Here is a 9,218-nt window from a genome sequence, read left to right on the forward strand (position 1 = left end):
ATATATATATATATATATATTATTATTATTATTATTATTATTGTTATTATATATTTATATTATTATATATATTATAACTTGATGGCGAAGCTGAATTTTCAGTCTTTCTCCAGTCTTTAGTGTCACATGATCCTTTAGAAATCATTCTAATACTCTCTCTCTCTCTCCTTCTCCTATCTCACTTTAGTTATACTGCCCAGGCTATTTAATTAACTTCCATGAGTCCAAGTCATATATCATGCTGTTCTGTCACCTCGTTGGTATTTTTTTCTTCTTCTTCTTCATTCGTGGTGCAGGATGGTGCTGTGAGGAGTGATATAAGAGGCAAAGTGGCTGATGCACAGTAAGGGTGCTAATAAAGCTTACATAATTTCTTAAAAAATATGCTGAAACATTGCCTTTATTATCAGTGCTTATTATTTATGTGGATTTTTTATTTTTTTTTCCATATACATGTCTTTACTTTGAATACAGTTTGATCAATTGAATGCATCCTTGCAGAATATATCAGAAATCAAGCTTATTCATTCAGGCAATTAAATGATAAATTATTGTATAAATAAATTAAATTATTTTACAAATCTCTCCTGAACACACTATAGAGCTAGTGTGGATGGCGAGTCTTTCAGTAAATAAAGACTTTTTTTTTCAGTCTCACAAAGCTATTGTATTGCTTTAGCATCCTTTTTGAAACTTTAAAGGTTTGCATTCATACTAATTGTGTGGAAAAGACTGCTACTAGTACATTTTGTTTTAAAATTTCTTGTTTTGAGTTTCACTGAAGAAAGTCTTTTGGTTTTGGAATGACATGACTATTTGGCCTTTGTCTCTGTCTCTCTCTTTCTCGCCTACCTCTTGCTTTTGCTCTCTCTCTCTGCCCTTCTTTATGAACAAGCTCAGTAATTTAGAACAAATGCTCATATCAGCACAATCCCATCCTGTTTGCCCCCGTCTCTCCCTGTAATTCTCCAGAGGGACGAGACGCTGAAAATAGATGCCTCTGTCAATTTGGAAAAGAGAATCAAGTGCATTAGACAGCTGAGACGAGAAATCAAATCAATGTTGTCAGCAGCCGACTCTTAAGAGGGCAATGTTAAAAAGTTTGGGGTGAGAGAATTAAGGGGAATGGCTGACTGGGTCCATGTCCTATTGCCTTTTCTCTTCCTGCTGCCCATTGAGATCAAGGGAAATGAGAAGTGACTGCTGTATGTGCTCTGATAGCTCTCGTGAGAGAGAGAGAGAGAGAGAGGGAGAGGGAGAGGGAGAAGAGACCCTGAATACTGTTTCTTTAGTTGAAGGGATTACAGCATTGTAAAGTAAAATTAAAAGATTAAAGATTAAAACAGCCTAAACTGGTTTGCTGTCTTCCAGCCTGAACTGTTTTACTGGTTTTGGATGCTTTTCATCTGATAAGACTGGGAAAACAATTTGAAAATTAAACAGTCAAAGCCTATTTGCACTAGACATGCTGGTTTCAGCTGCAGAAATGTCCTGATCTTCAACCCAGGCTCATGGAAAATACACGCTTGTGGTGAAAAACCTTCAACACAGATATTGCGTACCTTATTGCACGTTTCTCGTCAATTAAAGATTAAAACAGCCTAAACTGGTTTGCTGTCTTCCAGCCTGAACTGTTTTACTGGTTTTGGATGCTTTTCATCTGATAAGACTGGGAAAACAATTTGAAAATTAAACAGTCAAAGCCTATTTGCACTAGACATGCTGGTTTCAGCTGCAGAAATGTCCTGATCTTCAACCCAGGCTCATGGAAAATACACGCTTGTGGTGAAAAACCTTCAACACAGATATTGCGTACCTTATTGCACGTTTCTCGTCAGTTTCAAAGTTCAGTGAGTGGTGCTAAAATGCATGTGCATTACATGAACGTGGGCACATTTTTATTATGTTGCTTCAGGTATGTATTGCGGCAGTTGAGAATTCAAATGTCCAGGGAGTGTCACTAAACAGTTAATGCTCTATCGCAGGGATCGTCAAATCTGGCCCATGAGATTCACTTTCCTGCAGAGTTTAGCTCTAACCCTAATCAAACACACCTGAGCATGCTAATCAATGTCTTCAGGATCATTAGAAAATCACAGGTAGGTGAGTTTGATCAGGGTTGGAGCCAGGGCAAGGTTTGAGGAACCCTGCTCTATTGTGTTGGAAAATAACAAACCTCCTACAGCAGGGGCATCAGACTCAATTTCTGGAGGGCTGGAGCTCTGCAGAGTTTAGATTTAACCCTAATTAAACACACCTGATCCAAGTAATCAAGTCAGGTTTATTTGAAAACTACATGGTATGTGTGTTGGAGCAGGGTTGGAACAAAACTCTGCAGGGCTCTGGCCCTCCAGGAATTGAGTTTGAACACCCCTGCCCTACACCAAACCCAAGCCTAAGCCTACCTTATAATATTAACAAAAGCAAAAGTGATATAAAAGCACATATGCTGATGCAACTGTGCTATTTTAACTTCCTTATACGTGGGTTTGAGCTGTTTTGTCAAACTATAGTTTCACGGGATCCGTACCGGAACTCTTCACCTCACAAGTGCAACGCCGTATCGTGTGAGATACCGAGCAAACCTACTGCGATAGAAAACCCATGAAACTGTATATGTGACACAATCAAAAGTATCAATTTTCAAATCTTGCAACATGTTAAAATTATTTTGAAGTTATAACATAATATTGTGCAAGAAATTTTGCCAAAATTAGGGTTTCTTAATTGAAGCTCTAGCCCTGTAAATGAAAATTTGTGTGAAAAATAATAAAAGTTGTCAGAGTTTTACTGCTTCTAAACTGGACAGCGATTCGTACGTATAGGTACGTTTTTTGAGTTTTGCAGAAACATAGGTAGAGGCTTGTATTTACAATGAGCCTAGGTAGCTCATCATCACCAGCAACTACCTGCTACCTGCTAACAACGACAAAACAGAGAAGATGCAGTACCTTCACTACCCTGTAGATGGAAATATTACTTCTTTTGTAGCAGAAATAAACTGCTGCAGAAAAATAAATAATTGCATTACTCATCACAGATATATTGGAGTAAATTGTACATATATTTATTTTAAAATGTTATCAAGTAGAGAGTAAAAGTTGCTAATGATGCTCAGTAAAAGTCAAAAAGATACTTAAGTACAATAACTAATTACATTTACTCAAATACTTTACACCACTAGTACATTCAAATGTCAGAGTATGAATAAGCAATTTAGAGTAAGTGTTGAAGTAAGAGATGGGCCATAAAATGTGTTTTTTTTTTCAGCTAACACAAGCGTTAACCTCAGCCAATTAATGATAGTACATAATGATTATAATTACTTAAAAATAACATTAACTGAATGAAGTTACTTCACTACAGTAAGGAAATGTAGTGCTGTGCTTGTGTTGTATGATATTTTTAATGAAGTGTTTTTTTGTTTGTTTTTGTTTTTTAAGTTATGGATGACACAAAATCATTGGAAAGAGAAGGGGGGTGGGGTATGATCTGCATCAAGGCTCTGATGTCCTTTAGGTTTCATATTTACAATACACTTTGTAATACACATTTATAATACAATATAACACTTAACACTGTATATGCAGTAAAAACAGTAATATTGCAAAGTATTATTACATGATCCTTCATCGGTCATTCTAATATGCTAATCTAGTGCTCAAGAAATATTTCTTATTGCTATCAATGTTGGACAATCATGGAAACAGTGATACTTATTTTGATGAATAGATGAATAGAACAGCATTTATTTGAAATATTTTTTTAACAAAATAAACATCTTTACAGTCACTTGCTGTATAAAGTATTCATTTCTTTACCTCAAACTTTGAATGGCAGTGTGTATGATGCAATTATGTTAGAGAACATCTAAAAGAAAATGTCAACATAAGAAGCTAATTCTACTATTGAACGGCCAGATAAAAACAGAGCTATGTTAATGTGCTCAACATTACCCCAGCATAGCCCTCAACTAGATCAGTTTTCATTACGAATAAACACCATCACATCATCACCATGGATGAAATTAAGTACCTATTTTGTTGTTGTGCTTGTGTTACATGGCAGCTGCAGAGCCTATTAAAACCCCCATTCTCTCCACCTGAACACTCCCTCTCACTTCAGCCGGCCAATGAGGCGGTGGATATAGATACATATGGTGCAGACAAGCCGAGGAGACAGGGGAGCTGAAGCAGGCATATGTACGCTAATGTTTCATTTGTTTGTGCAGAGCTCCAATATGGTGTCCATTTGAGACCAGCCTTTAAGCCCATGCATCTTAATAAAGCCACTAGGGTGTGTGATGGGGACAAAGTAACGAGAGAAATGCTCCTAAACTAGCCCTGCCACTGACGCAGACTCATCTATCAGCTGACAAATCTATCAGAAGCCCCGTGGTGCAGGAGAGAAGGTGGTAGATCCTACGAGGTTAATAATCCAACAGCCAAATTACTGCCAGCGTTTTGTTTTGCCCCTGGGTTGTTTCTGCGTGACGGCGTCGAGGTTTTATTTTCTATTATTCTGGAGTATGGAGTCCCATGGCACTTCTCTCATGCCGTGCCTAGCGGCACTTTTATTTTATTTTTTATTTTTTTTAAGTGTTGCTCTAAAAAACTGGGAGGAAATTTTGTTTTTGGAGTGTTTTTATTTGTGCCAGTTCCATTTGGGCTTATCCGTCTGTTGTTGCTGTCCTCTCTGAAGTCTTTTGCCGGTCGTATAGGATTCTTGTGTTAGCCATATGGCTGTTTATAATCTAAACATTTTTCTGATGCCACATTATGGGTTCCAATCAGCACATTGGCTGCATGTAGTTATCATCTGTTAGGAGAGGAAAAGTAAGGCTTTTGTGGATTCTTGAAAGTACCAGCGATGTACGTGGTTTTCTAAAGTGCTAGAGAAAAAATGTTCTGTGTGAAACTTGAAAAACTTTCTTCTATGGCATCAGACTTTAAACCCTCCTGTTTTGGTACTGTAATCTATATTTTAAGACCCAAACCGTATCCCATGGAAGTATGTGAATATAAACACCTTTTTGAAGTGTGATAGAATGCAATTCTTAATGCAACACAAGGGCACATTACACACAACACAACACACATTAGCAGGCATTAGACGTTAACCTGTTCTTTAATATAGTTGGTTTTCTCTGTGATAATGGAGCAATGTTTTGCTCCTGGTGAGCATGTTAGATAAAGTTTGTCAAACTTCCAAAAAATTGTGCCTAGCTACCTATATAATAGCACATCTGGTTTAAAGGTACACTGTGTAACTTTTGGCACTCTAGCAGTTAACAAAAGTCTGAATATAAACACTTATTATGGGCATACTATAGTGATTCAGACAAAAAAAAAAAGTTACATAGTGTACCTTTATTGGAATGCATATTTCAAGGTAACTATATCACCCACTTGAGTACTGAGGTCTATATCCAACAATATCTTTAAGAATTCTATTGACTTTCATTTTTTGGACAAAGAACACTGAGGCATTTTTTAGAATATCATCTTTTTGTGTTGCACGGATCATCATACAGGTTTGGAACAACATGATGGATAGTAAATAATGACAGAATTTTGATTGATTGATTGATTGATTGATTCTAAATTATCCCTTTACATATACACAAACAAGCCAATAATTGTAGTATTAATATAAAAAATAAAATAAAAAATAAAACCTTAAACAATCCAGATCTAAATGCCTCAGATTGAAACTGGACAGCTGTACTGATATTAATCATAACTAATCCTCCTTATTCCTTCTTTCATTTTTATTATCACAATTTTTTTTTTTGTAAATGAATACATTAAATATAATTGTATATATTAAATTCATACGAAATGATACATGATTGATTATTTTGAAATTAGTATTGTTGTTGTTCTCATTAATTATAAAAGTAAATTAAATAAATCAGTAATAAATATCACTATACCACTTTTGAACTGTATAGAATTTTTAAATGTTAGTTCACTTCTTCTTCGTCTTCTTTTTATTCTTCTTCTTATTATTATTATATAACAACAACAATCACAATACTAATTTATGGTTGTTGTTTTTGTTGTTTTCCATTGCTTTCTTTTTCTTTTTTTTTTCCACTTTCAAAGATGGAGTTCGTGTGAAGCAGCATTTACTGTGAACTGTGAAAAGATAACAGTGCTTCATTCAGCACAGCACATGAGATTACATATATATATAATTGCAACACATTCTTTCTGATTTGATAATTGAGCTAAACCATATTGTGTTCTCAGGCATTGTTCAAATTAATTAAAAAAAAGCTACTGACCAACTGGCAAGTAACATTAAGTAACATAAAGTTTCATATACTCCCCAGCACTGATTTTTTTTTCCTCACATTTGGCGCTTGGCATGTGTTAATTCATAGGCCCTGTATATTTATGTATAAACTTGGCTGGCTAATTTCCTAATTGGCTCTATTTGTCATGTGGCGTGTGGTCTAAACATTACCATATTGTTGTGACTATTTAGCCTCTGTAGAATAATGTGAAATACCAGTATGCAGCCCCAGGTCCATAAACTTTTACCTTTCAAAGCTCCTACCATCATTTTATATTAGTAAATCCAGAAGTAAATGAAACGTTCGGCAACTTCACGCTAGAACTGTATGATTGTCACGGTCGTAGAGACAAGAACAAAAGAGATTGAGATTGGAGATCTCAGCAATCTGTCTGTATTTTATAGCTTGCAGCTCAACTCATCTCCAGAGTGTAATGGAGTGTGCGGTACACACCAATGACCTCATGAAGTCTGATGGGTCACCTGTTTGTGTTTCTATCCCCCGCCCTTCATTTACCTCTTCACATTCTCTCCAGCTTTAGCTGTCTTCCCTTTCCTCGACCTGTTCTCTCTCATTTGCTTCTTCTCTCCTCCAGCTGTGACATGGGAGAAATCATGCATGAAAAAATGTTTGGACCGACTATAATTGGCCTTCCCTGCACATTGGCCTATAATTGGCCTAACCCTGATAGTGTTTCCCGAGCAGGAAGAGGTTTGTAAAGAACACACCAAGGGTTTTTTTGTTTGTTTGTTTGTTTTATCCCATGGTTGACTAACAGTAATTCATACAGACACTTTCATTTGGGGCGGGTGCCATCTTTAATCCTCTCATAAGATGACGTAAACGACTTCCGTTCCGACTTCTTTCTCTTGTCTCTATCTCTCTCTTGCTCCCCCTGGACAGCCTCCCGTCCCTCTCTCTTATAGTGTCTCTCGGTAGGGGTCGTGATAGTTGTCAGCGGGCTGTATTATTAGCCATGCCACATCTCAGAAAATTCTGGAATTCCGTCTCTTGGCAGAAAACAGGAGTGTTTAAAATGGAATTGGATTTGAGGGTCCGTTTTGGGCCAAAGCGGCACTCACCGGTATTAGGTGACACAATGCATGAGGACATGTCGGCTAACCGCATACCAAAATAGAATTTCAGTAATTTGGCAGTGAAGGGGATGAAGTGATAAAAGCATTTAGAGGACAAATACTACGTCCTTTAAGAGAACTGAAACAGAAGGACATGCAATGCGGGGGACTAAGCTTTGGGGCAGAATATTTAGTGAAATAAATAATCAAGATTGTGATTAATATAATTAATCATGAAGCACTGATGATGACTTTTCATTTAAATTTCACTTGCATCAAAATTTCTGTTTATTTTTATAGTAGTAGTATTGTAACCAATCACAGGCATTCAGTGGCCCAAAAAGTATTTGAACACTTTTGGACATTTAAAAATGTCTGAATTCATTGCATTAGATAGAAATACCAAGTGACACCTGCACCTTTCTCAGAACTAACTTTTAAAAATACTTTTTTTTTTTTCAATTGTTTTTAACCATCTGGTATCAAGATAATTTCTTTGTGGATTGATTGAGTGATGCACCAAAATTTTGGCAACATAAATTATTGTTCTGAAACAAGCAAGCAAGTGTGAACAAACAGACAAACAAACGAATGAATGAATGAATCTTCACTTTTGTCCAAAATGGTTTTGTGGGGGCCAAAATTGTTGATCGAAACAGTGATGTTTAATTAGCCATATTTTGACTGTTGCAGCGTCTATTTTCTGATTTTTAACAAGGGAAGGAGAAATAAAATAGTTATGTTAAATATATGCACTATATTACATAATCATTATATTATTAGTTGTGTCTTCATTACTAAAATAAATCTGTTACAAAATAAAGTTTAAACATGAAAACATAATTATTTAATTACAAAGTTGATATAAAAACTGACATATGTGCAATTTAAATGTTTGTTTACAGCTCAGTTTGTATGTGTATTAAACCTAGTGTTGATTATTAAATAAATATGATTGATGAATTGATTATTAAATAACGTTTATTTTCGTTTTTTAGCTAAATAAAGCTTATTATTATTATTATTATTATTATTATTATGTTTTATTTATTTTTAGTAAAAAAGTGTCTAAACATCGAATGCAACAGAGAAACAAATCATTATTATTATTATTTATAATATATATTTCATAATTTTGCAGTCATACTACCTTCACTAAAAAAAAAAAATAATAATAATAATAATAATACAATTGGAACATAGTTGTTTCAATATGGAGTAATAGTGAGTCCAAAATAAAAGAAAGGCAATAATCATCAGGAGAGCCCATATTTTATGTCATTCTAGCTATGCGCAATACTTTATGGATCATAAAGTGACTGTAGATGCTTTGTCAACACCTCGAGGGTAATTGCAGATATGAAAGTGCAATGTTCTGAATTACTCAAGTGGGTTTAAGAAGGCAATAGTTTAACCTATAAAATGCAAACATACATTTGAAGTGTTTTGAAAGCCTTGGAAAGCATTACTGGATTTTATGTAGACCTTGACATATGATATATGTTTGATATATGTTTGCATTTATTTATCCACCAATGATTTTCCTTCACATTTCTCCTGTTGATATGTACTCCACTTAGAGGAACAAACATACATTATTTCTTGAAATGTCTTTGTATATATTTAATGCTGGTTGTAGAACATTAAACATTATGCTGTACATTAGAGCATTCAATTTGCATTCAATTCTAAATAGGGCTGCACGATTAATCGAATGCGATTGTCATGCGCATCTTGTCAGTAAAGCCGGTTCTGTGATTAGTAGTAAATCTCCATCATGTGGTTTCAGATGGAGTAGCATTTACTACACAGAGCCGTAGTTCACTGACAAGCTACGCAAA

Source organism: Sinocyclocheilus rhinocerous, unplaced genomic scaffold (genome assembly GCF_001515625.1).
Source record: "Sinocyclocheilus rhinocerous isolate Xijiao unplaced genomic scaffold, SAMN03320098_v1.1 scaffold8981, whole genome shotgun sequence".
In the NCBI taxonomy this organism is placed as follows: domain Eukaryota; kingdom Metazoa; phylum Chordata; class Actinopteri; order Cypriniformes; family Cyprinidae; genus Sinocyclocheilus; species Sinocyclocheilus rhinocerous.